The 14,741-nt window shown below is 42.6% G+C and overlaps 1 protein-coding gene across 2 annotated transcripts in view; it reads left to right on the top strand.

Moving 5' to 3' along the window:
* The window catches only part of trim37 (tripartite motif containing 37), a 128,766-nt gene that overhangs the window by 17,110 nt on the left and 96,915 nt on the right, over positions 1-14,741 (top strand). The window contains exons 1-2 of one of the 2 annotated variants that reach the window (XM_069911766.1): positions 6,417-6,530; positions 9,410-9,515. The exons of the other annotated variant lie outside the window; for it this stretch is intronic. The gene's annotated coding sequence lies outside the window, so the exon portion shown is untranslated. Of the gene's footprint in view, positions 1-6,416; positions 6,531-9,409; positions 9,516-14,741 lie in introns of those variants that run through there. 2 annotated transcript variants of the gene reach the window in all.

The following is a 14,741-nucleotide window of genomic DNA, read 5'->3' as shown; positions in this document are numbered from 1 at the left end:
GATCTACCGGGATCGCTGTCTGAAAGGGCGCGCAAAATCATTGAGGACCCTTTCCACCCCACACACAGTATCTTTCAGCTGCTCCCGTTGGGGAAGAGATACAGGAGGATCAGAGCCAGCACCACCAGGATGAGGATCAGCTTCTTCCCACGGGCACTGAGAATGATGAATGACTGATGAACTGCTCATACAATCCCACTGAAATTCTACTATTATTTAACAATATTTTATATACAATATGTACTGCATATAAATCGCTTAATCCTGTGTGCTAGGTCTATATATGTGTTTGCATATATTTACACCGAGGAACGAAGAACGCCGTTTTGCCCAGTTGTACTTCACAATTGTTTGGTGATATAATAAACTTAAACTTGAATCTCGGCACCTTTCAGGACCAAAGCAAGCCACTTAACTGGCATCCAACATGTACTCTACCACTGCACCGCAATTTTCCCAAGGTTCTGACCCAGACATGTAGGCTTCACCATTGCCAACAGGTTCCCCTTTGAGTCACACAGCTTTCCCAAAGTGAAAATACGTGCCTTTCTCACCTCTGGAACGACTTGTTTAACTACGATGAAAGGGAATCTTGACCAGAAGCATTGCAGTGGTTCATGATGGTGACTCACCACCACATTCTCTAGGAGAATTTAAAGGACAAGCCATAGTTGCTGTTCTTGCAGTGCTCCTCTTCCCATTGACAATATTGTCTTTCAATGAATATTCATTTTAATATCTGAACATACAGTGTACTCCATAATGTTTGGGACAAGGATATATTTTTCTTTACAGTTTTAAATTTGTAATCAAACAATGTACATGTGATTAAAGTGCACATTCCAGAATATATTCAAAGTTATAACTATGTAGAAATTACAGCACTTTTTATACATCGTCCCCTCATTCAGGGCACCATAATGTTTGGGACATTTGGCTTCACGGTGTTTGTGATTACTCAGGTATGTTTAATTGCTTCAATGGTGCAGGTATAAGAGAGCTGGGCTTGCTTCTAAACTTCTAATCACCTTTGGAGTCTGGAGTTGCCATTTTTCAACATGAAGACTAGAGTTGATTTTGGTCCTCCTAAGGTTTGGGTGAAAATGAAAGTAAAAGAAGTCATTATGAGGCTGGAAAAACAAGGATAAAACATCACCCAAACCTTAGGAGGACCAAAATCAAGTTTGGAACATCATTAGGAAGAGAGTACTGGTGAGCTCAGTAATGGCAAAGGGACTGGTGTTCCAAGGAAGACCTCCACTGCTGATGACCGAAGAATTCTCACCATAATGAATAAAAATCCCCAAACACATGTCCGACAGATCAGAAACACTCTCGTTGATGTGTTGATGACTCTTCGCAGAAGACTTCATGAACAGAAATACCGAGGCGAAAATATGGAGCACGGGCAAATAAAGAGGGAAAAAAATGTGTCTTTGTCCCAAATATTACAGAGGGCACTGTATGCACTGAAACTCCATTTTATTTTTCAGCCAAGAATAAAATATTCCGCATGTCCATTCAAAAAAGAAAACAGTACTTTAAACCTGTCCTTTAGGTATCCTCAGTAAAACAGGTTATTATCATCCACATGGCCTCTTGATGTTTGCAAGGTGGATCTGAGTTTACAACAGTGACTGCACCTCAGCATGAAAGGCAGCATAGAAATGCAAATCTTTCTCCCCTCTGATACCAATGCAATGGAATAACACGTTAGTTCCCTTTACAATGCTGGTGCATGGTGTCACTAAGCACCACTGCACTGTACAAAATGCTGTCAACCCCTGCAAGAAATTGGAGGATCCCGTGGAGTGACTGATTATTTGAGAGAGTGCCTCGTGATGTTAGTCATCTGAGTAGTGCATCATTTTATTTTAAAGTGTCAAAATCATTTTCTCTCCCAAAAGCTCCAATTAGATGTCTACTGCTGAGCTGTGCTTTGGTAAAATTATGACATCCTGACAGTTGTAGAAATAACATAATGGCTTCTTAATGCAACAAAAGGGAAGTCAAAACTGCAAATTACTTGAGTACTACAACTCGCTCATGTTTCTTTTGCCGTCTTTTCCATGCATCATTTATTCGTTACCTGCTGACCTGGTAAGAGATGTTCAGAGTGGGATTTACCCTGCTATAATCAAGAACCAAGATTTCTATTTGTCCAACTTTAACATGAATGAGGAGCACATCTGCTGTCAGCTTTGGTGCAGGTGTTAAATTTGAACACAATGACAGTTTTTGCAGAGCAGCTTTGGTGATAGGATATCTGTCAAAAGAAGGTACTGTGTGTAAGCCCATACTCCAACGTGCTTGAACACACAAACCTAAATGTGTTGTGCAGTCAAAATCAGGCAAGTGTGTGCACTTTGACCTGGGGCACATATCCACCCAAACACAGGAGCATATGTGCACCCAAACATGGCAGCATATATGCACAAAACTCAGGCACGTGGATCCAAACTCAATCATCAATTTAATTTGGGTGGTTTGGGTTTCAATGGCCAGAACCAGCTTCTACCAAGCAGTAAATAAGATTTAAATTTAAATTCAGGTGAAGGTCTCCACCTGAACTCTTGTCTGCCCTCAAACCCGAGCCTTTCAAGGTCTCAGTGCCTGTGAGCCAAAGAACCTGAGAACTAGGTCTGCAAGGAGCTGATTGTTGCCTTCAGGAAGGGAAAACCAGAGGTCAATGGTCATTGGGGGATCAGAGTGCAGAGGGAGAGCAAATTTAAGTTCCTGGGAGCCATGATCTCAGAGGATCTTTCCTGGACCCAACACTAATGGCATTGTGAAGAAAGGATGTCAGTATCTCTACTTCCTCAGGAGTTTGCAGAAATTTAGTATAACAGTGGAAAGATCTGGTATGGGGACACCAATACCTCCCCCCCCCCCCCCCATGAAAAGCCCTGCAACAGGTCGTGGACACAGCCCAGGACATCACAGGCAAAACTCTCCCCATCATTGAGAACATCCACGGGGAATGCTACCAACGAAGAGCAGCAGCAGTCATCAAGGACCCACATCACCCAGCAAATGGTCAATTCTCACTGCTGCCCTCAGGAAAGAGGTACAGGTGCCACAAGACTCACACCACCTGCTTCAGGAACCACTGCTACTCCTCCACCATCAGATCCCTCAATGACAAACTCAATCGGATTCGTCTAAGGACTCTTTTGAACTTTTTTGATTTTTTTTCTCTGCAATGGATAGTCAGGTTGTTTACATTTTTTTATGTGTATGTAAACCTATACCTAGATAACAAAATAAATATGCAATACAGAGAGAATAAGAAAAATCAATAAAGTGCAAAATTAAGAGTCCTGATTGAGTTTGTTGTTGAGGAGGCGTCTGATGGTGGAAGGGTAGCAGCTGTTCCTAAACCTGCGCGTGCTGGGTGATGTGGATCCTTGATGATCGCTGCTGCTGTCCAACAGCAGTGTTCCCCATAGATGTTCTCGATGGTGAGGAGGGTTTTGCCGGTGATATCCTGGGTTGTGTCCATTACCTTTTGCAGGACTTTGCGTTCAGGGGACATTGGTGTCCCCATACCAGAGCATGATGCAGCCAGTCAGCACATTTTCCACCACATCTCGGTAGAAATTTGCCAGTTTCTGATTTCACACCAAACCTCAGACAATGCCTCACTTTTTCTCATCTTTTGCATTTAGTTATTTATTTTAAAAAATATTTTATAGCAATTTCTGCTCCTGTATTGTTGCTGCAAAACAACAAATTTCATGACGCTTGTTCACGACAATAGATTTTGATTCTGAACCTTAACACTGTGAGCCAAGTTGGTGTTATAGTTGTAGAGAGATGTGGCACAGAAACAGGCCTGTCAGCCTATTGACCATCAACCAGTGGGGGGAAGATGAGAGAGGGATTTCACTTCACATTCCAAAGAAGAGCTGTCGTGGTCAATTTTTATCTCTTTTGCACATGGTCATTTGCTTCATCGTTGCTTCTGTATCTTGTGCTTTAATTTCCCTTAATTAGAATCTTTACTATACTTCAGCAGAATCTCAGTGGCCTTAAGAGCATGGAGATAAGTTAGTGTGAAAGGCACAGTATGAATATAAATTGAACCTTCTTACCTGCAGCTCAGGGTTGGATCTTCACCTTTGTGTCCTGTCTGATCCTGCACGTGGGAAGGGAATTACATTCATAACTTCATTAATAATTCTCTAATCCTCCTGTGATAAACTGAAACACATTATACTGGCCTCAATGTTACATATGGAGTTAATTAGAAAACAGACTTTCTTTATAACTATAATTTAAGTAACCTATTTTCATAAAGCTCAAATTACAGTGTATGAATATTGATTAAATGAAATAAATTATGCTAATTAAGCCCAAAATGGAAACTTCTTGAGTGATTGGTCTTTATGTACGGGCATGTATGGAGTGATAATTTTCTACTCATGGAATGATTTACACAGAATAACTGGTGTATCTTCCTCACTGTGAGTTCAATGTACCATTGTAAATCCCCAGTCATCAAGTGAAATCGGAAATGCTGTTTCCACACAATGGCTAACCTGTAATGAACAGAAGCAGGACTTAGAGCATCTACCCAGATTCTCCAAGGGCACAGAAAAGGTGTTTTATAGAAATCTAAACGGCAGAAATACTGGAAATACTCAGCAGGGCCATTAAAATATCAAGAGTCAGAATTTATTGTCATGAACAGGTCACAAAATTTGTTGTTTTGTGGCAGCCTCACAATTATTGTTCATTAGAATTTATTGGTGTAATTTCAGCCTCCATTTATTTCTACAGTCAGGATCCGAGCTCATTTCTAAAGTTATTGGGGTTGATTTCTAAAAACTGAGTAATTTGGTCATTTGGAACAGCTCATCAACCATTGTCCAGTCAACTTGTGTTTCTTATCTTTGTTCAGATCTGACTGCTTTCTTTAGTCAAACAAGTTGACCTGCCAGTGTGGAATTACTGTTTTGAATAAACAGAGGCATATAATTGAATTGTAGCAACGTTGCATCTGATTTGTGGTAGATGCATTCAGAATTTACTTTGTGAAAGGGGCTCTGTAAAAGAAAGCTGAATATGGCAATAGGACTATAATTAGCTCGTGGAGATGATTAGCTAATTTCCCTGTCATTCGGATTTGTTTGCCACACTGTTGGAAGTGATTAAGATTGATATATCATTTATATGTGTGTAATAGTTGATACTGTGTGAAAGTCATCCCCCCCCCCCATATTTTTAGCCATGGCCACCTGCCCTTAAGAGCTCCCGATGACCCAACTGCGGACCTTCGCCTAGGACCTGACTGCCTTTCCGTCCAAGCTCCTGATGTCCTGGCTGCAGACTCTCACCTCGACCCCATCCAAGCTCCCGATGCCCCAGCTGTCCACCCATCCGAGCTCCTGATGGCCCGACCGGAGTCTCACCACCCAGCCCCAGCCGCCTGTACACCCATCCAAGCTCGCGACATCTCAAACCACGCAGGCACTTACTGCAATTCAAAGTGATATGCGTGTAATAGTCGACCCCCTAAATTTTACCCTAAAAGTTGGTCCACAGAATTCAACCATTACACGCCTTTATATTGTATGCATGAAATTAATATGTTACCGTTCTTTACTCATTGTAACTTTCTGGAAGAATTGCTGTTTTACTGAGCTTTAGGGTTATATGCTCCATATGCACTGCCTCAACTCTAATCCATTGGCTTGCACATTATTAGTATTAACTATTCTGTTAAAGGTATAAAACATCTTTAACAACATAACTGATTCCAAATTTTCCACGCTGTTGCAATTAGTCACTTTTGTATTGCAGAAAAAGCAGCATCTGCTTTGGTGATGGTGACCCATAGACTAGCAATAACTCCCATTTCATCTGAGCGGGCGGACAGTTTAACATCTCATTTGAACAACAGTATTTTCACATTTGACCATTGCTTCAGTACTTCATTGGAAATAGCTGTTTAATTTTTTGGCCCTGAGCTTCCTTAGTAAATTTTCAACCCATAACCTTTTGTCTTAACAACCAGACTGCTCTAAAGCACTGGTGGGATAACATTAACATATGATGCTTTTTTTGAGTTGGGACATTTAATTAGGGTTAATCAGGCACTGCAAGACAAATGTAATAAAGTGCTTTATGAAATGCATTAAAAACGTAACTACATTAAATTACAGATGAAGATCTTCACTCTGCTACCATTGGGGAAAAAGGTTTAGGAGCCTGAAGACGAGCACTCAGTGCCACAAGGACAGCTTCTTCCTCAGGCTCTTGAATGATCAATGAACCAAAGACGCCGCCTCACTTTGACCTTTTTGTGCATTAATTTCTATATATTTTGTAAATGTTTGCACTGTGACGCTGCGGCAAAACCATGAATTTTGTGATGTGTTCATGACAAATTCTGATTCTGTTAAATTTCATAGATTGAGGCCAGGAGAACACGTGTCTTGTAAGAGAACAGAAGGATCCTGGTTTAAGACTTTGTTCCAGAGACACAGTAACATGAATGCATACTCACTCAAACTAGAAAAATGAATGTAAGCCAAAATAAGAGGTACCTTATATACATGTAATAGTCCTTTTTGGCTTAAAAATCACCTATTTCCCATATATCCCGTGTAAAAGTTGACTCCCCTATTTTTGGTTCCAACCGCCCACTCATCTGAGCTCCCAATGCCCCAACTCTAACCCCGGCTGCTGCTCACCGGAGTTCCCAACACCCTGACCATACACCCATCCAAGACCCTGATGCCCGGACCGTGAACCCTCGCCTTGGCCACCCAACCATCCAAGGTGCTAATGTCCTGACCGCGCACCTTCACTTCAGCCACTTGCCTGTCTGAGCTCCAACCGCGAATCCTTGTCTCAACCGTCCCTCCATCCGAGCTCTTGACGGCCCGAATCCAGACTTACCACCTGGTCCCGTCCAGTGGCATCACTAGGGTGGGTGACATCTGGTGCAGTAACTCATGGTGTCACCACCCCCCCCCCCCATAGACCTCCTCCCATACCAGACTATACAGAATCCTTAGTAATTTTTTTGTATTGATGTTACTTTTAAATCACAAATAGTAATTACCACAATATTGTAGCTAAAACACCAGAAAATTTTAAAAAAACCCACCAGCAGCAATGAAAACAACAGCGCATGCTTGTAGTGCGTGCAGATGAAACCATGTGATTTGAAGAGACAAAAGAGGAAAAACCCAACACCCAACCCCAACCAACCAATTTTCCCCTGCAACCGTGTCTGCCTGTCCCGCATTGGACTTGTCAGCCACAATCGGGCCTGCAGCTGACGTGGACATTTACCCCCCTCCTTAAATCTTCGTCCGTGAAGCCAAGCCAAAGAAGAATTGGGTAATTACAACAGTTCTGACCAGAGCACATTAAAAGGTTCAAAAAGTAAATGAGCATTGAGTTTTAGCCTTAAAGATCTATTGATACGTATAAGTTTGGATTACAGAAAATGTTTTTGTTGTTATAACTAACAACATGGATATTTTTATAAAAAATAATAAGTTTCTGCCCAAAAATTTTATTGAGTCATTTTGGTGTGTCACCTGGTGCGGTCCATACACCCTGCGTGACCAGCCACAAAAACTCTCGATGCCTTGAACGACGCAGGTACTTTCCGTGTTAAATTCTACTCCCCCAAATTTGAACTGAAAAATTTGGTCTCCAAAACTCAACTATTACATACAGTAAACAAGAAGTCTACAGATGCTGGTAAACAGGTCAGGTCCTTGCTGTTCCTGATGAAGGGGTTTTGGCCTGAAAAGTTGACTGTCTGTTGTTTTCCATGGATGTTGCCTGACCCACTAAGTTCCTTCAGTACTTTTCTGTATGCCTAAATAATCTGCCTTGCTTTCTAGAACAGAGCTTGACCTTTCATTGGGGTTTACCATCAAACTCAATTTCAAGAACCTTTAACTTAAGGACATGGTTCAGTATAAGGGTTAATAGTAGTACGTTCTCCATTGAGCTCCAGAAATTAAATTACGAACTGTAATTTCACACATTGTGGTTTGTAAGGTTAAGGGCAGGTTTGATCAAAGTTTTCAAATTAATAGGGGAAACTGAAAAGATAACAGAAAATTATTTCTGCTGCTTGGGGATTCCAGAACTAGGAGTGTGAAATGAGAGCTCATTCTTTTAGGAGTGAAATTTGGTGGTATTTCTGCCCATCATATGAAGGAAAATTTAGACATACAGCAATATCACGGGCCAATTCGACCCTATGAGTCCATGGCACCCAATTTATACCCCACCAGCCTACATCTGAAGGGTGGGAGGAAACTGGAGCCCCCGGAGAAAACCCACGCAGACACGGGGAGAACATACTAACTCCTTACAGACAGCGCAGGACTCGAACTCTGGTCCGGTCCCAATCGTTGGCGCTGTAAAGGCCTTGCGCGAACTACAATACCAATCATGCCACCCTTTGAACTCTCTTTCACAAATAGCATTAAAGGTGACAGCCGTTGTTAATTTGAAATTTAGAAGACTTCTGTTAACCATAAAAACAAATAAAATCAGGAAATATTGGAACTGCTTGAATGTTGATGTATGGAGTTCGACCACAGTCCAAATGGGGGCCACTGAATAGTTATAATGGTTAAAAAAGATCCCAAAGTGATGCTGCGCTTCATTTTGTGTTTTCCCCGTGCAATTAACATTGACAGTAAAACAAAAGGAATAATTAGTTATCTCGGCTTGTGAATATTTTGTAAAATCCTTGGTTAAGCTGAACAACCATTGAATATGGCATCAGGAGGTACTTATTTCTTCAGTATTCCTGTCTTCAGCAGTTTTCTGAAGCTGCTGACAATCTGACAATGATAGATTACCCAGGCACATCAGACCCCTTGCTATCTCAGAGGAATAACTATCCTTTGTAGGCAATAATCGTAGAGGACAGTGGTAACACCTCCACTGTCTCCTGAACAGAGAATAGCTAACTTAGCACAGAACCTGAATTGAAATAGTCAAGTCATCCGATTGCGTAAGTATAACCTGATGACAACGGTCTCCGGTCCTTAGTGCAAAACACATAGCCAGACATAACACACATACAGATAAACCATACATATACAGGACATATATTCAAATAAATATTTCATAAATATGAGAGGCTTGGATGGTTAGTGTGAGCAGTTCCTTTGGTCGTTCAACATTCTCACTGCCTGTGGGAAGAAGCTGTTCCTAAGCCTGGTGGGGCTGGCTCTGATCCTCCTGGATCTCTTCCTTGACATGACTAGCTGAAAGATGCTGTGTAGGGGTCCTCAATGATTTTGCATGCCTCTTCAGACAATGATCTTAGTTTATCACATTAATGGGGAGGTGGGAGACTCCAGTGACCCTCTCTGCTACTCTTATGGTCCTGTGGATTGACCTCTGATCCATTTCTCTGCAGCAACCGTACCACATTGTGATGCAGCCAGCCAGGACGCTCTCGAAAGAGCTCCTATAGAAGGTTCACATGATGGTGACAGGTAGCTTTGCCTGCTTCAGTCTTCTCAGTAAGTTCAGTCGCTGTTGTGCCTTCCTGACAAGTGAGGAGATGTTGTATGTCCATGAGACGTCATTAGTTAAGTGAATTCCAAGGAACTTTCTGCTCTCCTTTCCCTCCACTGCAGATTTATTGATGTGTAATGGAGAGTGGTCGATCCTGGTCCTTTCTGAAGTCGACAATTATCTTCTTTGTCTTGTCCACGTTGAGACTCAGGTTGTTAAACTCACACCATACCAGGCGATTTTTCCGCCTCTTCTCTGCAGACACTGTGATTGTAGTAAAAACACAGAAATGCTGGAGGAACTCAGCCGGTCTCGCAGCGTCCATCAGAGGTAAAAATATTTCTGATGTTTCAGGCCACACCTGAATTGAACTACATGGAGTTACTGACCCAGACCAACGCACAGCGGGGAAGCTTTCTGTCAAATCCTGCTGTCATCTGTCCTTATAAACATATATATGCATTTTTTAGTAAAGCAGATGCCACAGTATTTTTTCTGGTATTACAGAGTTGTAATTTATAAGGGGGGAGGGTTGCACTGGCTATGAAACACGTTAGAACATTCTGAGAATGTTACATAAAGGTTCTACCTGTAATTATGATTTTGAAAATTGATTTGTGTTACCATCTGGAGGCTTCTAAGGCCCACAGTTTCTGGAAGCAAATAGATCTGGCAACACAGTGCTATAAATATGTCCTGAGGCCATACCTAATGAGATCAATTAAAACAGATAATGCTGGAAATAGGCAGTAGCATCAAGACCGGTGTTCTGCAGATCTTCAATCATATTCTGTTTATAAGACCACAGAACCAGAGAGCTCATGGGTATTGACATTAATATGGTTAGAGGGTTGGTGAACCAACAGAATTGGCTAACTTCTGACAAAGAGCGGCAGTTACAGTGCCTGCGACCCAGGTTCGAATTCCGGGCTGTCTGTAAGGAGTTTGTCAGTTCTCCCCAGGTCTGCGTGGGTTTCTTCCCACCCTCCATAATGTATGGGCTTGCAGGTTTAATTGGGCAGTACGGGTTTAAATGGCTGGAATTGGCTTCTACCATAATGTAAATAAAATTTAAAATTAAACTGAAAGGGTAACTTTGTAACAATGTTGCCTGACCTGTTGTGTGTTTCCAGAATTTTCTGGTTTTTAAAATATTTCCAGGGTCTGCAGTCTTTCAAAAGGACAGCATGTTTAGTGCAATGCTGTTTCAGCTTCAGCGACCAGCGCTGTCTCTGAGGAGCTTATATGTTCTTCCCGTGTATGCATGGGTTTTCCCCAGGGGCTCCGGTTTCCTCCTGTGGTGATACACCACTGTATACTGTTACTTGGTTACTGACACTGTGTACATGTATATGTATGGCTGGCCTGCCTTCCCTTGGAATCCCCTACTGAAAGCAGTTAAGCCAAGTCCCTCCATCAGTACGAGTCCTGGGATCAGGTAAGAATGGGAGCACAGTCCAAGTCTTATGGTATTAAAAACCTGTCATCCTGTTACTCCAATCTTTTGACATTATTGTTGGTGTATGACCTTCCACCACTCAAAACGTGCCGAGGGTTGTAGGTCAATTGGGTGGCAGGGCACGTGGGCTGAAAGGGCCTGTTACCATTGCTGGATGTCTCAGCCCGCTGCCCCCTCAGCTCCTTTCCCTTCTTCCCCCTCCCACCTCTATCGCTTATCCCTGTAAGCCTGTGTTCCTTCCCCTCCCCTCCCTCCCACCTTCATAGTTGGGTGTTTGCCTAATTTTAGGCACACTTTAAGAAGGGCTCAGGCCCTAAATGTCATTGCCTAATGCAGTGTGGCCTGCTGAGTTCTTCCAGCACTTTTGTGTATTATGATACATGGATTGCCACGTAGGAAGGAATATAATGTGGGAAAATTTCTCTGGTCCTCGGTGTAAAACACACAGACACATATCCAGACATAACACACATACAGACAAACAATACATATGCAGGACAACTATTTTATTTCTATAAATAGATAACTATTGTTCTGTACAAATGAGAGCAGTTCCTTTGGTCGTTCAACATTCTTACTCCCAGTTCCTCAGCCTGCTATTCCTGTATCTCTTCTCTGACGTGAGCAGCTGAAAGATGCTGTGAGCAGAGTGGAAGTGGTCCTCAATGGTTTTACACGACCTCGTCGGACAACATGGCCGACAGATGCACAAATGACTGAAAGCAATTAGAATGATAGGTTTGCCTTTTCTTGAAATCCAAGAGGATTTAGACACTGTGCTCCAATTATACAGAGGCCTGGTGATATAGTATTTGGAATACTGTATATGGATTTATTCCTCCTTACAAAGGTAGTCTGCATTTGTGATTGACTGAATGCCGTTAAAATTAATCAAGGGAGACAGTGGGCTTTGTTGGTAGGTGATGGTCCAAGGATAAGTGTGAGGCATTCAAGAGTTGCAGTCTGACCTCTACAATGTAGAGCCAGATGACAATTGCTTCACCCTTATCTGCAGGTTTGATGAGTCCTTCTTTTACTGGGCATTGAGAGGCTGAGAGCAAGGGGAAGTCCCTCAAACAACAGGCAGGAGTAAAGACAAGGAGCCACAGTGGTGGGAATGCCTGCTAAATTGAAATTAATGAAACAATGCACAGAGATGTAAATGTACAGTATGGATACAAAACTAAGGGGGAAGAGACTTTGAACAGTTTTTTTGTAAATAATTTATTGTGAAAAAACTTTGTTGGGATTAGTGTGGAGTAAACGAAGAGAAGCAAGTTTGTTTGCAACCAGTGGTGTTCATTTCCCTCTATAGATGCTGTCTGACCTGCTGAGTTCCTCCTGCAGTTTGTTTTTCTTTTCCTCCAAATTCCAGTATCAAGATTCCTCTATTGTCATGTACACAAGATTCAACAAACACATGGAGGTGCCACTAGCATTACCTGGCACCTCCAACATTAAGGGAAAGAGAAGCAAATGTCACACTAGGTGTCCATGAATTAGCCTCCAGTGCCCCCGCAGCCTCTGCAGTGTCAGCCTCCTTTTTGATCTGTTGGCAATCCGAGGTCCCAGATCCGAACCTCCAATAATCAGGAAGCTTTCAGCGTCTGAGGTCCATTCGGGAGCCCTTTTTGCCCTCAGCACCCCCTTAATACCTTGTACCCACAAGCCAGACTCCAGCAGCCCGTAGCCCGTGAGTCCTTCAGCCACTAGCAGCCTATGTGGGTTCTTCAGCTTCTGAGCCCTTCGCTGATCCACTACCGTGATCTCCCTCGCGCCTTCTCAATGTGAAGGGTGTAGGTTCTCTCACTCTGGTGCCCAGCACTGCTTCGCCAGAGCCCAGTAGTTGCCAATGTTATAAATGTACACTGTACAGGAAATGTTTGTTTGCAGGTGCATTTAGACCCGAAAGCACTGTCAAAATTAAGACAGGATGTTGTTTAGTCCCACGCAATCTTTTGCTATGCCCAGTGCCCTCAGCTGGTCACTTGGAGAGAATTGAATTGGTTGGAGATTGCTTTCTTAAGTGGTGAGGACTCCAGGTAGCACAAGCACTGATAATTTATTGACAATTGTTCAAATGTAAAAATCAATCACAGTTCTTATTAAAAATAGTTGAGATGTTTTCCTTGGGTGGGGTTGTCTGGATTCAGGCATCAGCCATTCAAGAAAGAGATTGGAAGAAATTTCTTCAGCTATAAGATGATCTTTGGAATTATGGAGACTAGAATATATTCATGCAAGAAATTGATAGATAGTAAATGAATCAACAGATATGGATTCTTACATGAAGGTGGTGCTGGGAGAATGACCTGCCTCATGTTACTGAACACTCTTTGCTGTTTGGCTCTGGACAGGAAAAAAAAAACTCGGGTTGTTAATTCAGCCTGCGACACTTCATCGAGGACATCTACAAGAGTTGGTCTTAAGAAAGCAGCTCTATCCTCAAGGACCCTCACCACCCAGGCCATGCCCACTGCAGCCTGCTACCATTGCGAAGAAAGGTACAGGAGTGTCATGGACACTGACAATAGTGAACCTATACTTGACATGCTCACACATTTGACTCCACACACTACAAACACGGACTTTTACACACACACACCCCTCGCGAGTCTCACGTTGTCTCGACCCGCGGACCCTGACCAAAGATTGGGTGGGGGGGAGGGGTATGGCTTACTTCAAGTACTGATCTATCGCAATACTATGGTTCAGCTTTAATGTAGTGCGATTCTTCCAGCAATGTCCACAGTAGCAACCTGGCATGAAGCGATGTCCGGGGCTTGTAGCATGAGGCAGAGAGAAAAAAATGTGTTATGCCTTGATGTTTTATACAGTTCTGAGCTGGGTGTAAAGCCAGTAATGATCCTAGGTGATTTAAATTTAAATAGGTGGGCCAGAATGACAGGTGATATGGCTTCCAAATAAGTTTCAGACTGGGAGGACTCATGACCATCTGCAATACACACATTCCAGATGGGCAGGGAGGCCACGCTTCCTCCACAAGGATCCCAAAGACGAGAATTTAGCGGCACGAGGACAGCTTCTTCCCCTCTGTCTGAATTTCTGAATGAATAATGAATCACACTCTGCCTTGTGTGTCTTTTTCTTTATCTTGCACTATTTTTTATTTATTTTGTAATGTGGTTTATATGAATGTTTGCACTGTGACACTGCCACAAAACAATGAATTTAGTGACATGTTCATGACAATAAATTCTAATTCTGATTTTTGATTGAATCTGCTGAAAATGTACCCCCTCTTTGTAATTTAAGGGGTGTAGTTGTGCAATTAGACCTTGCAACCAGAAATTGGACTTGGTAATTTAAAATTCCACGGATGCTGTGATTGTACTAAAAGCCATATAGAAATGCTGGAGGAACTCAGCCGGTCTCACAGCTTCCATGTGAGGTAAAGATATATTACCGAAGTTTCGGTCCTGAGCACTTCAAGGTATAAGCAAAGAACAGGAAGGTGTCAGAATAAAGACTGAAGAATGGGTGGGGGGGAGAGTCCAGGCCAACAAAATATGTTGGTTGGATATGATAAGAGGAAAAGTGAGAATTGTTTTGGCTCTGTGAAAGGAGACTGAGGGAAAAGGGAAGAGAAACACACACAGAGCTGGGGGAAAGACGACAGGGGGAAGAAGGGAGGATTTAATGGAAACCGGAGAAATCGAGGTTAATGCCATCCAGTTGGAGGGTGCCCAGATGGAAGATGAGGTGTTGTGCATCCAATTTGCAGATGGTCTCAGTCTGACTTGTCAGCAAG

Source organism: Narcine bancroftii, chromosome 14 (genome assembly GCF_036971445.1).
Source record: "Narcine bancroftii isolate sNarBan1 chromosome 14, sNarBan1.hap1, whole genome shotgun sequence".
Classification (NCBI taxonomy): domain Eukaryota; kingdom Metazoa; phylum Chordata; class Chondrichthyes; order Torpediniformes; family Narcinidae; genus Narcine; species Narcine bancroftii.
Note: the sequence above shows the minus strand (reverse complement) of the source record. Positions and strands in the feature narration are given on the sequence as shown.